Source organism: Manis pentadactyla, chromosome 9 (genome assembly GCF_030020395.1).
Source record: "Manis pentadactyla isolate mManPen7 chromosome 9, mManPen7.hap1, whole genome shotgun sequence".
NCBI lineage: Eukaryota > Metazoa > Chordata > Mammalia > Pholidota > Manidae > Manis > Manis pentadactyla.
Genome location: NC_080027.1, coordinates 32,821,225 through 32,843,607, shown reverse-complemented (window position 1 = coordinate 32,843,607; position 22,383 = coordinate 32,821,225). Strand labels below are relative to the sequence as shown.

Here is a 22,383-nt window from a genome sequence, read left to right as displayed (position 1 = left end):
ACTATCTTGAGAGTCATATATACCTATACCCTGGAACCTTCATGAACTGTACATTTATAAACACAGGTTTCCTCCCCTATCAGACACAGCAGAGCCTTCCTAGGAAATCTTCAGGAGTTGAAATGGCATAAAGAATCAATTGCCATTAATTTCTGTGGAAAATATTTTGAGCATTCCGAGGCCTAAAAAATAACCTCCCTTAGACTTTTCTGATACCTCAGGACCCATCTTGCTAATGGATGCACAGTGTAAATCAAAATAAAGCACAGATGCTCACAGACCCAGTGACAGCTATGGCAGCTTGATGCTGAGAGTAATTCCCAGGAAGGAGCTGGGTGGTGCCGCTTTCGCTGCCCTGGGTGCCCTGCCTCTGTGATGATTCACTGCAAAACAAATGCTGAACACTATTTTCGCTTTTTACCTTTTCCATAAAAACAAAAACCTTCAGATTTCTTGCATTAGCTAAAACATGCACTAATGTAGATCTTTCTTAAGAATGAAACGGCATTGCGTGAACTTTTGGAAAATGGGGGAGTACCTGTAGATTATTTTCATACTCTTTCCTTTACCTGAAATTATGTTTATGTTGAGAACGATGAGTTCCCTGGCCTAGCTTCAAACTTTAACCACAGTTTTCAACATTTACTAAATTTTTATCTCTCCCTCATCAGCAATATTTCATAAATAAAACATTTTTACAACCTTAGGAGAATTTAAAACTATATAAGGAGGAGGAGAGAACTAAGCTGCCCTGAAATGTGACAGACTGACATCATTCACTTAGAAACTCACAGCCCAACATTCGGGTTTGTGCTTCAGCAAGGGAACAGGTTGTCACCGCAGCACTGAGCCATTATCGGAATTACATAATTTCTGTATCTTCCACTAGAACATAAACTAAATTTTCATTGCTTCGCTAGTACCTAGCACAGGAGGCCTTCATTAATATATGTTGAATGAATTAATGAAACGATAAACCTAAAAAAACTAAATATCTACTACATTTACATGTTAAAATAAAACCTCTGCTTTTCAACATTAGTGATTGTTATGAGACTATATACATATATATGGAAAGGTGGGTGGTTGTGGGGATGTGATAATTATAAATATATACAAGCATAGAATTATTTTATAAGCCATAAATGAATTGGGTCACTACATTTCCTGAGACATGAGTTGCCTGTACCCCACTCCTGCCTATGGAATAATCTACAATATTTCCCTGGTATGCCCATATTCTAGCTTTTCTTTTACTATAATCAAGAGAAAGGCAACATTCCTGGGCTGGCTTTTACAGAGAATGCAGTGAACTTTACAGTAGTCTCAGGTCTAATCTCAGACATCTGATGGTACTCTTCTACTGGCCAAAGGCAGGCCACCAACCCACCACCACCACAAGAATGGAAAGTGCAATGTCCACCCTGTCACCCTGCTGCTTAGAACTTGCATTTGTTCCCCACTATCTAATGGACACAATCGTACCTCTTAAACATCCATTCTCTTTGGGCTCAGTCTTCTGCTTCAAACCATTCACTAGCTAAGTGACCTGGAAAAGGTACTTATGCTCTCTGAACTTCAGTGTCCACTGTCACCAGTGGAAATACTTATGAGTATCAGATATAACCAACATAAAACACAGTAGGTATTTAATCAATGACAGCTATTAATTTAATTATCTCAATTTATTTTAGTTTCTTTTTCATACAGCAGTTTTAATTATGAGCCATTTCTCCAAAATGTACCCTCTACCCCTACCACAATTATTAAAATTTTGACCAGCACTATCTGACAGAATTTTCTATGATGTTACAAATGCTCTACATCTGTATTGTCCAATGTGATAGCCACTAGAAGCATGTGGCTACTAAGCATTTGTGATGTGGATTATGTAACTGAAAAAGTGAATTTTTTATTTTAACATTAATTCATTTCTATTTAAATTGCCACATGTGGTTATTGACCACCATATTGGAAAGCACAGATCTATAATTTCCTTGAAAGCCTACGTGATTCCCTATAGGGAAATAAGATTTCTTCCTGAGAGGCCCTATTTCCTCAACTCTAGTGAACAACTATTTGATCACTTCCATTAAGAAGCCTTGTTTTTTGGTTGTATTGTGTTTTTTGGTAGGAGAATACTGTCCATCTTCCTCCTTCTCAGATGGGTTGAATTATATTTTCATCCTAAGATAATGTTTCCTACATATCTCTGTCAAAATTTCTTGAGCTATGTTGAAATTGTTTGTTTACTTACATGACTCTTCACTGGAATTTTTTGAAGATAGGGTTCAAGTTTTAATTTTTTCTATCTCCAGTGTTGATAGAAGGTCTACACATAATAGAAACTTAGAAAAGATAGGTATGAGGATAAAATAAAGTGAGGGGAGGGAAGAAGAAAAAAAAGGGAGAGCTCAAGGTAGGCTGGCACAGAAAATGTCATGGAGGAGATGACTGTGAAAAGTATATTCACTCACAACTATACTCAATCAACACTGCTAATTAGGCGCCCGATTTTGAACCACTGCTACTTAATATTTTCCCTGCAGTTCTCATCTAAACAATAATGGCAACTGAATACAAGGGCATCTTGGTTGTGTCATTTGGCGGAGAACTTATAAGGAAACAGATGATCAACAGAAAATAACACTTATCATTGCTCTTCAAAAGCTTCTACTTGTAACATAGGTAACATCTGATACTTCTCAGAAGGCCATCAGTCAGGCCGTCACCAGCAGAAACATTGGCACAGGAGACACAGTCTGCATGGCATCTTACAGGTGCACCTTTGTAACTCATACTCTCTGGAACTAAATCTCTGTGAGCCAACTCATCCCCTCACAGAAAGACCAATCTACATAGCAGCTTTGCCACCAGAGAAAATGCTAAAATTAATGGGCTTTCTCTTGAAATATAGTCATGTAACAGGTAACTGTTATGTTCCCATTAATATTAGCTGAATCCTAACCCCAAACAATAGTGATAAAGACTCTCCAGAAATTTCCATAGCAATGAGCTCATTTAATGAAGTTAGGTATAGATATGAGAAGAGCACTAGTATGCAAAATTGGCTGGAAGGAATCACTCCTTGGCCAATAGTTGACTGGAAACATGCCTAGAAGAATGGCAGAGAGGTAGAGTTACTTTAAAAATACTTGTACTCATCATCTACTACATTCAGACTTATATTAGCCCTGGGAGACATAAAGGAGAACAAGACAGTTCTTGACCTTAAAATGCTCACAGGCTAGTGTGGAAAACAAAGTGAAAATGTTAAATACAATATAAAAGATATAACCATGTGGGGTGAAGAGTTGGAGGCAGTTATAGAACATTTCTGAATGTAGAAAGGATATTTAGGGATTACCAAGTGAAGTATGTGAGTTTATACTGCTATAGAAATAGGGCAAGAGGTAGTAATTGCAGAGAGAGTGTTCTATTCAGAAGGAACAATATGTGCAAAGTCTTAGAAGGTGATACTCAGCCAGGCATAAGGAACAAAACATGAAGAAGAAACAAAGATGTTACCCTTGGGGAGCTCCCAGTCTGTCTTCCCTGTAAATGGATGAATTAAACCATGACAAGATGAGTTCAATGAAAGGGAATGAATAAAGTTCTAGGGATATATCATTACTTAGAAAGTCAAGAAAAATTTTAATAGAGGAAGGTAGTTAACATTTGTACTGGATCTTCAATCTTCAGTTGTCCTGTTTCCAAGTGTATTATTTTAGAAACTGGGCAAAGTCCCTAATGATTCTAGTATACAAATATCCTAAAATGGTTTCAGAGTAATATGAAAATGAGCATTTGTTCCCAGAATATGCTGAAAATGGAAATAAAGTAGAAGCCACAACTGAACCAACAGAAAGAGGGATGAAGTATTCCTTTTGATGTCTAGTTCAAAAATGAGAATTTGTAGAATCAGAAATGTCAAATATCATAGGAAGAGAATTCAAACAATGACTCAGTCCATCTGCTAAATCATTCAACTGATATTTGATATAGGCATACTGCATCCCAGTTACTTTGGACATAGGGATACAGACACAGGTCAAAAAGGCAACACCTTCCATGAAGACTGACAAGGCTAGTAGAGGGGAGAGACATGGAAATGTATGAAATACAATGGGATCAATAAGTGCTGTGCTGGGGTATGTACAGGAGACTCAGAGGCACTGAACCAAGCTTTTTGAAGGGAAGAGATGTAAAGTTGGGCAATTAGGTTAGAGAAGGTTTTCTATAAGAGATACTAGTATAAAATAACGTACAGTCCTGCTGGCAGCAGGTCACCAAATCTGAGATTATAAAATAAATGAAGAAATCCATCATTAACTGCAGTCGACATTCTGGTATCTGGTGTGAATGTAGAGTCAGAAAAAAGTCAGTGATTGAGGCCCAGATATTTGTCACTAGGGTAAAGGCTTTGCTGAAGGAGGTCTCTTTTGACTTTCCTTCCCTTGAAGATGATTGACAGGTTTACTCTGATAGTGACAGATGTTGAAAATAAAGCCTGAAGCAATAGAAGACATATCATATTTATTTGCCTAAACAATCCAGTCTATCCACTACTTCCTGGAACCTTGGAGAAATGACAATTCAAAGACATTTCAGTTTCTGGTGTTCAGTGATTTTAGTAGAGTAACTATGGAGCAAGAGACTGACTAACTGAGGGAGTCTAAGGTATTCATGTAAGTGTAATTGGGAATACAATTTTTTTTCCGTGGTAGTCCCAAAGAGACCTTAAGTTGGTATTTATTCACAACAACTGTTTCAGTACAGGAACTGCTCTGGGCTAATGTAAGCATAAGGAAAGGCACTGACTTCTAGGGCCGCTGACCTTTTTAACCTAGAGAAAATTAATATGTTCAAAAGTCATCTCATTTAAATTAAATACAGTTACATATAAACTTACACTGCAACAAAGAAACTAATAGTTTCAGAAGTACCCTCATTTTCACACATATGGTCAAAGCCATTCTATAGATAGATATTATTAGACTCATATTATAGATGTACAAAATGAGAAAAATAAGCCTCAGATAGATTAAATGACTTGCCCAAGAACATACAAAATTGAAATGAGAGAAATGAGATTTAAATCAAAATTTATCTCTATCCAAAATTCAAATCGCCTCTCTAGTTCAAAAGTCATCATTCTAAAGAACTATCACCAACAGCAATGTTTTTTGGAGCAGGGATAATATAAAATATCACCAACTTATCTTCTTAAGATGTGGTTGGTAGTAATATTTAGGAAAATCTGAGTAGCAAAAATATGTTGCAAAATTTAAAAATAAAAGATAGTGCTATTGGAGTGACTCCATACCAAAAGTATTGTTGTTTAGGCCTTAGAAAATGCAGGCTATTTCAATAATAGTAAAAAGAAAGAAAGAAAATCAAAGGAAAGTCATGGATCTATTGAAAAGATAATCCAAAATAACAACCCCTAAGTGGATAAAGCAATATTCAAAGAACTCTTTTAAACCCCAATCTTCTTTAACCCCTGCAGCATCTGCTTCTGTTGACCATGTTCTCCTACCTGCAACCATCTCTTCCCTCTTGCTTTGTGAACCACATTCCTTATTTTCCTCTTATCTTATTTGGATCCCTTCTGCCTCTTCCTATTCCTTAAATTCAGTTATTTTCCTTAATTCTTTATTAGCCTATTACTTGTTTTACTGCATAGGATTTTGTTGACTTACTCCACTGTCCAAGTTTTAACTTAAAATGACATGCTACTGTAATCCCAAATCATATCTCCAACCCAAGGCTACAATTCCAGTTCTGACTTCATCACTCTTTCCAGTACAACATTCTAGTCCTAAGTAAGTTAAAGCAGGTTAAGAATTCCAAGTAGGGTTCCTAAGACCACACTGGATTATTGTTAAGTGATGGAAAATTCAGAACCCAGACAAGACCAAGTGTGACTGAGGGCCTCAATTATGAATTCAATGAGCCTAGACACAGTTGATTGAGTTTGAATTTGTGTTTCCTTCAACTGCCCTCCTCCTCTTTGTTATCTACTCATCCTCAGCTGTGGCTTGTCTACTTTAAAATAGAGCAATGGTTTCTATTCTAAGCAATTCCTTATCTCCCCTTAGATCTGTAAAAACCAAAGTAAAATGCAGCTGTTGAACACATTTCCCTTTGCTTAGCCTATGTCTCTAATTCCCCATTCTCATTTTTCAGCAAACCAATTTTCTCTTTACCGTCTGTCTCCTACAAATACATCTGAGAAATCCTTTCTTGCTGATTGAATTAGGCCTTGAAAATTAATACTGTTTTTTTTTATTTCACTTCCAGTTATCTCTTAAAAATTTGTTCAAAAGCGTATTTGCCTTTGAATCTTTCCAATTCTTCCCATCAATGAAGAGTTGTGGTTTTCTTTTTATGCTTTCTATTTTCTAAGGCTTTCTTTGTGGGGAGTGTCAGAGAGAAAATTATCTCTTTAACTGTTTTATCAGCAAGTACTAATGTGTTTTTAACTAGAGTTCATTAACTTTGCACTGTAATTTCAGTCCCTTTAGCCCTATCATAATTTAATACATATCCTAATAATTGTTCCTTTATTCATTTAAAAGTATTTATTAAAACCTATAATGTATGAGACTATATTAGGTCTTAGAGATAAGATGAACTATATATGAACACTTCAAGAGGCTTACAATTTTGAGGTAAAAATATGTGAATAGATACTGTATAAGTAATAGTTATTAATAATAAATGATGTAGGTGATCGCATAAGAGTATAACTAAGAAAAGTATTGGGCAGAGTGATACCCTAGAAATAATGCTTGACATGGAGCTTTCTGTGCAGACCAAAGATAAAAGTACATTTGAGGAAAAGAAAGCAGCATTCTTAAGGCCACATATGTCTGCAGTAGATCCTTAGCAATATCTGACAAGTTCAAAACAGTCCACCCTTCTCTGGAAAACGTCTCCTTACTCTATGACATTGAACCACGTATGGACCCCCTGAGCCAAGTTTGTACTTTATAAGTCACACCACAACCAAACACCTGTATAGCCTACTAAGTGGCCTGAGGCGGCAGAGGAAGAAAAAAGTGAATAAGATACAGACAGTAAAAAAGAAGAGAGAAGTAGGGGTCCTGACCATCTTCCAAATACCCATTTCAGTTCTTTTGAGACCCAGATATAATCTAACTTCAAGTTTCTTAGAGATACTCTATGTCCTTATCATAAATTTCCCCTTTTTGACTTAAGCCTCAGTTGGTTTCATTACAGGTAACTAAAGAGTCCTCAATAATCCATGTATTAAAGAGTTTGAACCAACCATTTCAAGCTCCAAAGGCCAAAGCTGAAACACAGTGAGCAATAAAATAAAAAATTTAGTACTGGATGATAATACAAAGTATAAAATGAGTATACATAAAATCATGTTAATATAAATAAATGATTAGATAGATACATACACAGATAAATAAATGTGGCAATGCAGGTAAGTTGCCAGAGAAATTTCAAATAACGTATATTGATACTGTTCTCTCCAGTGGGTAGACATCAAACCTCTCTTCACCCTTGAGTGTGGGCTGACTTAGTGACTCACTTCCAAAGAACAGAGGTAGAAAAGGAAAACTAGTAACTTTACAGTGGAGAAACTTGGCAAACACCAGCTTACCTGAGAAGTCAAGGTACATATCACAGTGATAATTCATGTTGATAGCATGTTCCCCTTGATATGTGATGAGAGGGACATTCACTTCTGTGATACCCTTCACAAAAACCCATACTCCAGTCATAACCATGAGGAAAATCATCAAACAAACCCAGCTGACAGATGTTCTACAAAATACCTGACCAATACTCCTCAAAATTCTCAAGATCATACAGAACAAGGAAAAGCTGAGAAAGTGTTACGTACCACAGGAGACTAAGGACATGTGATGGTTAAATAGAATGCAACATCTTCAACGGGATCCTGGAACAACAACAACAAAAAAGACATTAGGGGAAAAACTGGTGAAATCTTCATGAAGTATATAGTTTAATCATTAAGAATGAACCAATATTTGTTTCTTGGTTTTGACAGATATACCATGGTATGTGAGATGTTATATATTGGAAAAAAATGGGCAGTAAACTCTATTCTATCTTTGCAAATTTTCTATAAATCTAAGATTACTCCAGAGTGAAAAGTAAAAAAACTTTCAAAAATTCCAAAGTTAAATGGATTTGGTATGGCTAGACTGCAGGATTCACATAAGGACAGGGCAGCAAATATTGAGATCAAAGAAATAAGTGAAGACCAAATTTTAGAGAATGGTCTTGCCCATACAAGACAAGGAGAGTTCAACAAAGAAGTGAAACTCTTGAACCTGTCTTTTAGAAATAACTTTTGGTGCCTTTGCAGAAGATATATTGGAGAGAAGGGAAGCCTTGGAGAAGAAAGTGTGGTTGTAGGTGCATTACAAAGTCTTAAGGACCTAAATTAGGATCTCTTTGTTGATGTAGCATTACTACTGAGACCGATGTCTGAATAACCCATTTACTCAATCAGATATGTATAAAGTCACAAAACGCAATTTTTCAAAAGCCAGAGAGTCACTTGATATACTTGGGCAACCCTGACCCTGAGACTGTATTACCGGTCTGAGATCAGCAAGGAGGTTTCACTTTCATTATTGATTTTGAAGCAGCACTTCAATTCACCTTTAAGTACTCTTTCCATCTTCCCCTTTACATTATAAAATTTCCATCAAAGGTAGTTAGGGTTTTCCACACATTCCTTCAAAATCAACTCCTTATAATGTTTCTTCCACTTAGCATTTAAAGTCTAATAATACTGTGCTCACTGCCAATGCCCAAAGTCTACCCAATTATCATAGTTGGCTTTTTTCCTAGGATGCACTGGAATAGCAACTGACCACAGCCCAAGAGGAGCAGTGAGATCCCCCAATGTGAATCTAACAAATCCAGCCCTGTTCTAAAAACTCTCTCTTCTATAGTTGGTTCCCAGGTGTTGTGATCAATATGAGTAATTAAAATTTCTCATGATCAAAGTTTTGACCTTTGTATTGGCCCTTCTTATCATTAAAAGCATGTCTTGATCTCCCTGTCAGTAGCTGCCTGGAGATTTGTACAGCAGTATTTCTTAATCCCCTGCCTCCCTCCCCTGTCCTTGACTTTGGTCATTCTGTGCTTGCTGTGTCAGCCAAAATCAAGCGGTAAATGCCCTTGGCTGCCCCAGCTAATCCTCAGCCTGTGCCTCCTCCCTTCCCTCTTCTGTAATGCTCCCCACATACTTTCTCAACTATCACTTTAAATTCTCTGATTTTTCCTGGTTTAGCCCTGTGTCTGGTCAGTTTTCCTTTCGTGAATCCTTAAGAACATGGCATCACTCTAATACCAAAACCAGACAAAGAAAATACAAAAGAATAAAATTACATAGATGAACATAGACACAAAATCCTCAATAAAATATTAGCAAACCAAATTCAAAAATACATCAAAAGAATCATCCATCATGACCAAGTAGGATTATTCCAGGGAAGAAAATATGGTACAATGTTGATAAAATCAATCGATGTGATATAACATTAACAAAAGGAAGGATAATAACCATGAGATCATCTCAGTAGAGGTTGAAAAAGCATTTAACAAAATTCAACATCCATTCATGACAAAAACTCTCAACAAAATGGGTATAGAGATAACATAACTTAACATAATGAAGGCCACATATGATAAACCCACAGCTAACATCATACTTAATGGTAAAAGCCAAGAGCTTTTCCTCTAAAATCAGGAACAAGACAAGGATACCCACTCTCACTACTATTATACAACATAACACTGGAAGTTCTAGCCAAAGAGACAAGGAAGAAAGATGAAGGCATCCAAACTGGTAAGGAAGAAGTAAAACTGCCACTATTTACAGATGACATGATACTATATTTAGAAAACCCTAAAGACTCTACCAAAAAACTATCAGAACTAATAACTGGATTCAGCAAACTCACAGGATACAAAATCAATATACAGAAATTTATTGCATTCCTATATACTAACAACAAACCAACAGAAAAAAAATTTCAAGAAAACAATTCCATTTACAATTGGATCAAAATAATAAAATATCTAGGAATAAACCTAACCAAGTTGGCAAAAAACCTGTACTCTGAAATCTATAAGACACTCATGAGAGAACTTAAAGGGGGCACTAATAAATGAAAATCTATCTTGTGCTTATGTATAAAAATTAATATTGTCAAAATGGCCATCCTGTCCAGAGCAATTTATAGATTCAATGCAATCCCTATCAAAATACCAATTTTCAATGAGCTAGAGCAAATAATCCTAAAATTTATATGAAACCACAGAAGACCTTGAATAGCCAAAGGAATCTTGAGAAAGAAGGAAAAGGCTGGAGGTGTCATGTTCCCCAACTTCAATTTATATTACAAAGCTCCAGTAATCAAAACAGTATGGTACTGGCACAAGAACACACACATAGATCAATGGAACAGAGTAGAGAGCCCAGAAATAAACCCACATATATATGGCCAATTAACATATGATAAAAGAGACATGAATATGCAATTGGGAAAGGACAGTCTCTTCAATACATGGTATTGGGAAAATTGGACAGCTACTTGTAAGAGAATGAAACTAAATTACTGTCTAAGTCCATACACAAAAGTAAACTTGAAATGGATCAAAGACCTAAGTATAAGACATGAAACCATAAAACTCTTAGAAGAAAACAGGCAGAAATCATACGAACATAAGCATGAATAATCTTTTTGAGAAACAAAAGCAAAAATAAACAAGTGGGACTACTTCAAAGCAAAAAGCTTCTGTACAGCAAAAGACACCATCAACGAAACAAAAAGGCAACCTACATAATGTGAGAATATATTTGTAAATGATATATCTGATAAGGAGTTAACATCCAAATACCTAAGGAACTCATACAACTCAACACCAAAAAAATAGCCCAATTACAAAATGGACTGAGGACCTGAATAAACATTTTCCAAAGAATATACACATAGATGGGCAACAGGCATATAAAAAGATGCTCCACATCACTAATCATCAGGGAAACGCAAATAAAAACTGCAATGAGATCACCTCACAACAGTCAGAATAGCCACTATCCAAAGACAAGAAATAGCCAATGTTGACGAGGACGTGGATAAAAGGCACCCTCCTACACTGTTGGTGGGAATGTAAATTGGTGCAGCCACTATGGAAGGCAGTATGGAGGTTCCTCAAAAAACTAAAAATAGAAATACCATGCAACCCAGTAATTCCACTTCTAGGAATTTATCCTAAAAAAACAAAGTCCCTGATCAAAAAGATGTATTCACTGCTATGTTTATTGATGCATTATTTATAATAGCAAAGAGATGGAAGCAACCAAAGTATCTGTCAATAGATGAATGAATAAAGAAGATGTGGTATATACACACAATGGAATATTATTTAGCCACAAAAATGAAAGAAATCCTGCCATTTGTGACAATATGGATGGACTCAGAGGTTATTATGCTAAGTGAAATAAGCCAGGTGATGAAAAATACCATATGATATAAAAAAACATTAAAAAACAATATGTATGCATATTTATATGTTATATATATTTTATGTTGTCATCTAACATAATAATATATAGTATTGTGTATAATAATTAATATATATAATATATAAATACATAAGACATATTTTAAAAATAAAAAGAATACAGAATTCAAATTTAGTAATCCAATCATGTATGCTCTGGGTATTTGTCAAGAAAATGTGTTTGCTTTGCAAAGACAATGACAGGACTCTCTTCACCATGAACATCATCACCACTCTGAGTCCCCATCTCCCCATACATAAATGAATAAAGGCTTCATTCAATGCTCTTTGATCCCTGACAAGGGTTATTATATATATGCTTATTTTACATTTACCCACAACTGCCTACTTCGTGACTCCTATTATCAGGCACTAGAGAAAGTGCCAAGAATAAAGCAACAAATCAGAGAGATATGGTTGCTGCCATCATGGGTCTTAAATTTTAATGGTGGAGAAAAGTAAGTAAATGAGCAGTTGTGATAAAAGTTGTACTAAACTAAACAGAGGCTTGTTGACAGCTATTTTTCTAAAGTAAGAACTACCTACAAAACAGATCACTGGAGACAACAAAAAGGTATAGATTGATTCAAATTCCTATCTATGTTGAAGTTCAGGAAAATCACTGATATCCTGAGACCAAACAAAGACAGCTAGTCACACAGCAAAAGTATGAGGGTCCCCTTCCCCAGACCTCAGGGATATTAAGATCATTTCTACATTCCAGTCCACTTTCTACATAGGATTTTTGTGCTTAAAATCCAAAACCACTTCTTTGGCTACTATGTCAATCCAAAGCATAAAAGAGAAATATGAAACCCTTCAGCAATTCGGACTATCTTAAGGTACTAAAATCACCATGTGGACTGGGCTCCATCAATTCTTCACTTCCAAGCATCAAGAGCTATGTTGATGACCTATCTGAGTTCAACTACGGTGATGATCTATCCAAATTCAACCCAAGATATCCCAGGTAGATTGGCAAGAGCTGCTTCAGAAACACTGGATCTGCCCCAATCAGCAATTCAGTTAATCTTCCAAAATACTCTTAACTGACCATCTGTTGGATAGTAAGAGCCATGAGGGTAGTCACATTTCAGAATATGTCCATATAAAATGGTCAACTTACAATTCAGAACAACTCCAAATGTTCAACCAAAAAAAGAACTAATGTAGTTCCTAAGTAAGTGAGATCCACACATAGAATGTTATGAACAGAGCAGACCTGTAAGTTTACTGGTCCTCTATCTAACCTAGAGAAGAGACAGCTAGGACCAAAGAACTTAACCAACTTATTCAGTGTTGTACAGTTAATAACAAAGCCCATATTAAAATCATTATATTCTTGAATCTTAGGCTTAATAGACAATAAAAATAAGACTAGCCCATAGTAAACATTTGTTGAATATTTACTAGGTTCAAGATACTCTCTTAAGGCTGCTCCTTCTCACCTCATTGCATAGTGATTGATATTCAACATGAAAATGGATGTAAAGAGTAGTATAAACTGTTCAGCACTTAACAATTTATTTATTTATTTTTCAGCACTTAACAATTTAAATCATTGTAATAGTACTTAGAATACTTGAATCATTACACTCTCCCCCATTTCTATCAAGGTGAAATAACACAGTTTCCTGAAAATATTTACTAAATGAACTAGTAAAACAATAAAAAGAATGCAGAACTTCACTACAGAAATAATTTCCCAAGCTGACTATTCATATATCCTCATTTGTTTGCTCTCTTATTTCAGTGTAACTGGGCAGGCATTTTATACATCACTACTTTTCTCTCAGCATGAAGCAGCATACCAGAGCATAATAAATAATATATAGCAATATAATCTTATCAGAGTAGAGTATGCATCAAACATTAAAGAAAGAGCTGTTTGGAATTTTGCATCATCATATGTATCAAAGAAAAACAATGTGGGATAACTATGTTGGGAAAGGAAGGCAGAAATGTGTTCAGATAATATTGTATGCTATTTTACTAATTAAATATTTTTATGTGGACTATAATCATAGCATGTTAGATTTATAAACAAATTGAGAAATCATATAAACCAATTCCATCAGTTTTTGCAGTGAGTTTTGGAGAAGCTACATTTCCTATCTTCAAGCACGTAACAAATCAGTTATCTAAGAGTGAACATGAGTCCGACTGGCTCCAAATACTGCGTTGGAGGGTTCTACAGGATATGGTTGAGTTCATATGTGCACAGTTTCATACAAGTCAAGAGTGTCCTTGCTGTGGACTCAAAACCATAAAGGCTAGATCATGAAGTTCATCATTAAAAGTGTTCTTCATTCTCAGGCATCTGACTCTTAATAAATATGTATTAAATGATTCAATGGATAATATAAATTATATCAACCCTCTTCCCTTTTACCTCAAAATGTGTCTTCCTTATTCTCCATGACTTACTCTAAGAAAAGGCGTGCATCCCTTTTTCTTTCTAAGCTTAAGTTCTACATGTGTAATATAAATTCTCATTTCTTCCCAGTACTTTTAGAACTACTTTCCATAAATTACCCTCTTGCAATTTAAACATCACCATCTCTACTTAACTGTCCCTTGATTGAAGCACACAAAAATTTGTATTTCACTATATTGAAAACAAAAACATAACAAAAGATTTTCTCAAGACAGCTACCCATTCATACTCTTATTCTCTCTTTTCCTTGGCCAAATTTCTGTTAAATGCAGTCTGTATTTACTACTTTTCCCTACTTTGTAATCAACCTTCCCCACATAACCTCTTAAAACCCAACTCCAGCTCCCAGCACAGTCATAAAATTTCATGGAAATTACAATTTGCCATACATATTTCATGATCCAAGTTGGACCATACTTTCCATCTTATGAACCCAACTAACCATATTTGGCTCATTTCAAATTCTCGTCTTTAACATCCTATCAAATCTATTTCCCTTGTGGCCCACCTATTTCTGCCAATGGTACTTCCAATGCCACTGATGTACATCCTTAAGGACAATGAACTTCATACCACTCCTTTCTATAAAAATGTTCCTTAACTCCTTATTTCCTACAGACAAAAATTTCCGAACTCCAAAGGATAGCATTTGTTTTGCCATGGATTTTCCTCAGCTGCTATAGTGAACTTAAATGATTTTAGAAAGTGGAGTCAGCAGACCCAGTTTCAAATCAAACTCCAGCACTTTCTTTTAAATAATGTTTTTTAAATGACCATTGTATAGATACAGTAGAATATTTATAAAATATGCATAGGTTTCAAGAAAAACTGACCGGTAATGATTAACTTGTCATTGAAGGCCTGCTTTTCAGCAAAGGAATCTGTCTGCTGCGAAGTTCCATGGAAACTGACATGACCAAGTGCTGAAAAATAACCAATCTTGGTCAACAACAAGCCTTGATGGCAACTGCATGAAGCAATGAGCTAGTGCTCTCTCAAACATGAACACTTAAATGACAGATTACAGCTGGAATAAAGGTTTCACAGCATCGTATTATTATATTGCAGCTTCTGTTCACACCAGGGAAAGGACAAGGACTTTCCTAATAATTCAGCTTCAAATCACCATAGCAAGGGTCAGGTCCCTCTCCTGCAATCTGACGTCTGGTCCAGTCAGATGGCTACGCACTGCCTATAATGTAATGGGAAACATGGGACTCTAACATTTTCTCCTGCTCTGTCTGCTTGAGTGTGCCTCAATAAAAACGGCTCCAGCAATTCAGATATACACTGCTTGGGTATCTTCATTTGTTGCTTGATAGCATGCCATAAACACTTATATACTCCCTATACTGTTCTAATACTTTCCAGGTGGGACACTTTTGAAAGTTACATAACATCTTTGGACTTCATTTCCTTACAAAGGTAAAATAATAAACAATGTTTTATGACTAAAAAATATGTATGAAAGTGCCAAGTTCAGAACTTACTACAAAATTGATTTTAAAAATGGTTGTTGAATGTGAATTGAATAAAATCCAATTCTGTAAAATACTTCAGGTCATCAATAAAGAAAATAGAGTTGAATCAAGAAAATTAATGGACTTCTTTAAATACAAAAGGTCAGAGCATACCAAACTAATCAAAAGCAAAGAACACTATCTGTCAAGATACTTATTTTCACTGCCATTAATAGAACATAAAAGAAAACAAGAAAATACTTGAATTTATGCACAAGACATAATAATGAGCATGCTTTAAAACAGACTAGAGAGTCATAAGTAGCCACGTATTCTTCAATTTATTGCTCCATGTTCAGAGTTCTTGTCTCCTCTAAGCACCATCGAACCAAAATGTCATATTAAAGAGCTATTTTTTTTTTTTTACCAAATAAACTTTTTCATTAAGAGCCTACTGTCTGCATCTCCTGGACAAGAAGTTTTGAGGGATATGGATATGTATGAAATGTAAGATGGGTCACACTCATGAAAAAATATTGTGGCTTCCCAACATTATCTATAGATTAAATGTAATCCCAAACAAAACTGCAGCAAGTTATTTTGAGAATATTGACAAATGATTCTAAAGTTTATATGGACAGGCAAGAGTCCCAGAATAGCCAACACAATATGGAAGGAGAAGAACCAACCCAATTTGAACTCAACTTCAAGGCTACTATACAGTCATAGTAATCAAGACAGTGTAATTTTGGCCAAATAATAGACAAATAGGTTGTGGAACAGAACAGGGAAACCAGAAACAGATCCCTATAAACACAGCCAACTGATATTTGACAAAGGAGCTAAGGCAAAACAATGGAGCAAAGCAAAATGTCTTTTCAACAAATGGTGATGGAACAGCTGGACATCCACATGCTAAATGATGAATCAGGATACACACCTTACACTCTTCACTCAAAAATTAACTCAAAATAGACCACAGACCCAAAGAGAAAACACAAAACTATAAAACCAGAAGGCAACAAAAGAGAAAACCTAGATGACTTTGGGTATGGTGATGCTTTTTTAGATGCAACACCAAAAGTATATTGCAAGAAAGAAAAATTAATAATATACTGGACTTAAGTAAAATAAAAAACTTGTGCTCCATAAAAGACACTGTTAAGAGAATGAGGAGACAAACCACATACCAGGAGAAAATACTTGCAAAAGTCTGGTAAAGAACTATTATCTAAAATATATAATGAACTCTTAAAACTCAACAAGAAAACAAACAATAGAATTAACTATTGGGCCAAAGACCCTAACAGTTACTTCATCAAATGAGATACACAGATGGCAAAGGAGCAGGAGAAACATGCTCCACATCATATGCCATCTGGGAAATGCAAATTAAAACAACAGTGAGATACCACTAAACATCTGTTAGAATGGTCATATCCGGAACACTGACCACACAAAGCAGGCAAGGCTGTGGAGAGGAACTCTCAGGGCTGGTGGGGATGCAAAGTGGTGCAGCCATTTTGAAAGACAGTTTGGCAGTTAGTTACAAAACTAAGCATATTCTTACCATACAATCCAGCAAGTCTGTTCTTTGTTATTTACTCAAAGGAATTTAAAACAAATGCCCACACACACATGTTTACAGCAGCTTTCTACGTAATTACTAAAACGTGGAAGCAATCAAGATGTCCTTCAGTAGGTGAATGGATAAAAAACTCCAGACAATGGAATATTATTTAGCACTGAAAAGAAAAGTGCTATCAAGCCATGACGAGATATGGAGGAAACTTAAACCTATATTCCTAAGTGAAAGAGGCAAATCTGAAAAAGCTACATACTGTGTGACATTCTGGAAAAGGCAAAACTATGGAGACAATAAAAGGTCAGTGGTTGCCAGGGATTGGTGGGGTGAGGGGGATGAATAGGTGGAGATGGGAGGATTTTTAGGGGAGTGAAAATACTCTTTTATGATACTATAATGACAGAAACATGTCATTTTACATTTTTCCAAACCCATATTGAATGTACAATACCAAGAGTGAACTACAGTGTAAACTATACACTTTGGGTAATTATGATGTGTCAGTGTAGGTTCATCAGTTGGAACTAATACACATCAGTGGGAGACATTACCAAAGGGGGAGGCTATGTATGTGTGGGGCTGGGGGTTATATGGAAAATATCTTTACCTTGCCTTCAATTTTGCTGTGAACCTTAAGCTGCTCTAAATATGTAAAGTCTTAATTTTTAAAAATAGTATAGTATAGGTTCTATTTTGAAGTATGGGTTATGAGGTAGAGATCTCAACTGACGTATCTTCATTTAGTTCCAGAAATTTGCTGTGATTTTTGTGCATCCAATAAAGAAATACATTCTTTAATTCTTGTATAACCAATTCATTGAACAGTGGGAACTCAATGGGTTATGAAAAGGAAACGCTGCTTCTAATACCGCCTTAAAACATTGTTTGCTGGATCTCTTTCCCTGACCCATGATGACGCCTAGGGTGGACTTCATTGTTTTCCTGTCTTTATCAGTCATTTAAGTACAGTTTTATTTTAGTAATTAAAACTGCCTCACTTATTTTAAAAGTCCCAACATATCTAAATCAATATGCAACCTCCTGGTCAATGCAAAGTTTCTACCCTTTGATTATCTGACGATCCAAGGGTCAGGGAAAGGGGTACATTCTTTGATTCCTCTCTTACTCTTTCTCATTGTCCACGGCGTGAACAGCTAAAAGAGAAGGAAAGATTTTTTGTTTTTGTTGATTGTCTTATGTTTTTTCTTCCCTGCTTAATTCATCCCACGAGTCAATATAGTTGGCCATCAATGCCGGTGTGTGATAGCTATCCAAGTTCTGATTCTCTTACAGTTATTATGTAGGATCTCTGAAGGCTCTATGAGGACTTCTGACATAGGTATCCATTTTCCAGCAGAACACCTTGCCTCTTACCTAGATTCTTTGAAAGGGTACCTTCAAGATATCTTTAGCCTGACTTCTTTCCATGGGGTTCACTTGTCCCATGGAAAACATCCCTCTATTTACTACGCCAAACAGTAATGGCACAGGTTGATTCACTACTGCTATGTAATTATGGGCTACTTCTAACAGTCTCCACCTATAGAATTCTCAGATTGGATTCCCTGGTTGTTTATGTGTCCCTTAATCAAGAGGGCATATATCAAATGCTTCCAATATATTTTTCTGCTGATGTCCCTCAGAGAAGATCACAGGGTTCTACACATTAGCATCAAGTTATGGAGTGAAAGACCAGTCCTCCATTTTGCAGATTCCCAGTTTCTCTGAGTGGTACTCTTGAAGGGCTCTTTACTTAGCACTGGAAAAAGCTTAATATAGAGGAAATTCCCTATTCCATGAATTTCCTCAAATGCCTAATCTCCTCATAAATAGCCTAATTGGAATACAGTGGGTGAAAGGTTTAAAACTCTTACACTATGAACAGTATCTGTATCTGAAAGTTCACTTTATGCCACTTTGCTTTTATCAAAGACATACATCTTTATTCATGAACTAAAAGGAATCAGAGAGGATTTTTGTTTTTAGGAAATGATAATTGCTTCTTCACATTACACCATTTTATCTTACAAAAAGTTTCATAGGAGTGCTTTACCCAGAGAGCAGAGGAACCCTCCAGTACTACTAAATTATAGAGGGAGGTATCCAAAAAATGTTATTTTTATAATGTAGAAGTACATGAATATTATCTTGCATTTTGAATTTAAAGCATCACATAAAATTCTGAAAACTCAGGAAAATTTGTACTCTACAGTTTGTATTTTGGTTCAGGAATAAAAACATAAAGGATTTGGTAGAAATGTATACTTTATGATAAATCTGACTTAAGTAAAATTGCAAAATATACCGAGTGCATTCCTGGTATTAAATTGCAACTCTTCCACACTAAGAACTACTACAAGTATATCCAAGTATATGTAGCTAAGAGAACTGTCTCAATCCAAGTCTTCATCTTCTGTAGCAGCTGCTGTTCTATACTCTGAATTGCCACATAATGCAATCTATTCCATCAACAAAAGTTACTTCTATTTAATAATCAGAGAGTGACAATAATTAAAAACAAGGAAAAGCCACTTCCAATTTCTCTTACCCTGATTTGAGAATGGTGTGTTCTTCATGTGTGATTCTCTTCCCCTTTTTTTTTTCCCAAACTACTTCCTACAGTTCCTTCAAGCACTGCATCTTTTTAAATTGCCTAGGACTGAGGCATTGTCTTATTCCATTCAAGCTGCTTGACAAAAATATCATAGATTGAGTGGCTAATAAACAACAGAAATTTATTTCTCACAAATCTGGAAGCTGGTATGTCCAAGATCAAGGCATTGCCAGATTCAGTATCTGGTGATAACCTGCATCCTGCTTCATAAATGGCCATATTCTCATTTTGTCCTCACATGGCAGAAGGGGTGCAGTTGCTCTCTGGGATCTTTTATAAGGGCACTAACCCCATTCATGAGGGCTCTACCCTAACAACCTATGCACCTACCAAACGCCCCTCCTCCAAATATAATCATATTGTGGGTTAAGATTTCAACATATAAATTTTGGGAAGACATAAACATTCAGTCTATAGAAAGTATATTTCAGTCTGGTTTTTAGTAGGAAACAACTTACATTTAGATCTTACATGAAAAAGTTTCTCCCTCTCTGACAGAATTAGTTCCTTTCCAACATTATCTAAGGATTTACTTTTAATATTCCTCATTCCATCCATTTGAGTTTTCCTAATTAACAAGGTAGTTTGTTGTTCTTAAAACTATTCAAGGATTTTATAATATAGTTCAGTTTACAACATATAAAACCATGTGAAGCCTGTGATATATTGTATAAATGGCCATAATTTGCCATTCCTTTGTGCATTCTTTTGCAATGTGACTTTGAAGCTCCTTCCATCAAAAGATGGTATCATTTCTCCAATCCTTGGATCTGGATGAGCTTGTGACTTGTTCTGGCCAATTGGAATTCTGCAGAAATGATACTGTGACAATTCTGATTCTAGGAATCAAGAGGCTGTGTATGCTTCCACATTCTCCCTTAAAAACCTGCTGCCCAGGTTAGCTTGCTGTATGATGAGATACGGCTTTCCAGACACTCTCAGGGTCCTGGATGACACCAAGCCAACAGCAGACATACAAACGAGGTCATCTTAGGCCAGCAAGTGCACCATTAGTCTGGGCAGTTGACTGTAAAGGAAAGATTGAGCCTAGCTGAGACCAAAGGAACCCAGATCAACAAAGCCCAACTCAAAATGCCAAATCATGGCCTCTGGAACTAAATAAATTGTTATTTTAAGATACTAATTTTTTGGTGTAACCATGTTCAAGTAACCCACAGGAAGGCCAGAAAATTAAAACAGAAAGCAAAATGGAGACAACCAACAAAAATATAAAGTAACATGGTGACATAAGCCCTAATATATCAGAAGTAGATTAAAGTTAAATTAAACGTACCACATAAGAGAGTTTGGTAGAGTAAATTAAAAACCAAGACTCAACTATATGCTATCCACAAGAAAATTTCTTACACAAATTATTTAACTAGTGAACTAGTTATATCAAATATCATGATATAAGCATCACATAGTTTGCAGCTCATACAAACTGTTCTCTGAGAGGACATACTTTTTCAAAAACTTTATTCAGTGAATGTACTGCAAATAGCATTATCACAAGAGGAAACATCTCTGTGTAAATGCCTAAATAAGTAATAGCTATTTGTGAGGTATTACCAAGTAATTCGTGACATTTCCAAAATCAAATTCTTAGGAAGGATTTCATTTGAATGGTTTTATCAATTCCTCCAGGAAATAGCAGACAGTAAAGAATGTTTATGCTTTGTTTTTCCTTATGAATGTTGTTTTTAAGAACAGATCTCCTTTCTGAAATCCAGGAATAAAAAGGTAAAATAAGCCTCACAGTCCACTTCCACTATTTGTGCACCTGCAACTTAATAGAATATTCACTCTGGACTAAATGAGTTAAGCAAGAAATAAAGTGAAGAAAGAAGTCAGTAATTACATACACAGATACGTTACTATGTGGGGGAAATAAAATACGTATCCTGTAACCCACCTAGTTAGGAGAAGGTCAATTCAATGAAAAAAGCATGATTTTTAGAGAAAATTAAAGTAAGTCTCCCATTTATTAGTTGTGGGTTCTACACAAGTTATTTGACTAGTGAACTCCAGTTCTCTTATCTACAACATGGGGTAACATCTTCACATGGTTTTATCGGAGAATAAATGTGACTGGTGCATAAAGTGGCTAGTACACAGCAGTTGCTCAGTAATTTGACCACTATTATGTCCAAGGCAATGTAGTCAGTACTTTTCAGCTTGTAAGGATTAAACTGCAATGCCTTCAAGAGTTTTGTACTAAGACTAAAGATGGCATGCTTCTGTCTCTATAATTCCATATATAAAGTTGTAATAAGTTCTGTAAGTTGGCTCATTCTGCATTCATTTCATCCTCCTCCTAGCTTGCACTCTTGTATTATGGAGATGAGAAGGGCAAGACTACATTTCTCAGACTCAGTTACAGCTATACATGACTTAGCTTCTCCCAATCAGACACCCCCTCCCCCAATGATTTGGATGCAAAACTCAACAAGATGAGAGAATTGGTCTTTTGTGGTAGTGATGGTAAAAGACAGGCAAATAATGAAAAACATTTGATATATCTGGTATTACTGAAATTCTCGAGTCCTAGAATTGAATTCTCACTCAGGTTTGCAGGAGCTGGAAGTGGCCCCCGTGGTGTTTTTAGAATAGTTCCATGTGCAGTCACAGACTTTTCCTGACTCTGTCATGCTCGCCTTCACAAGCCCTATCTGCCTATCTCTCTGTCCCATTTTAAGAC

General features: G+C 35.8%; 1 long non-coding RNA gene across 1 annotated transcript in view; it reads right to left on the bottom strand.

Annotated features, from left to right (window-relative positions):
* Positions 1–3,751: 3,751 nt before the first annotated feature.
* The window catches only part of LOC118917543 (uncharacterized), a 228,038-nt gene continuing 209,406 nt past the window's right edge, over positions 3,752–22,383 (bottom strand). Inside the window, exon 3 of the long non-coding RNA XR_005026839.2 lies at positions 3,752–7,939. This is a non-coding gene — a long non-coding RNA (uncharacterized LOC118917543). The remainder of the gene's footprint in view (positions 7,940–22,383) is intronic.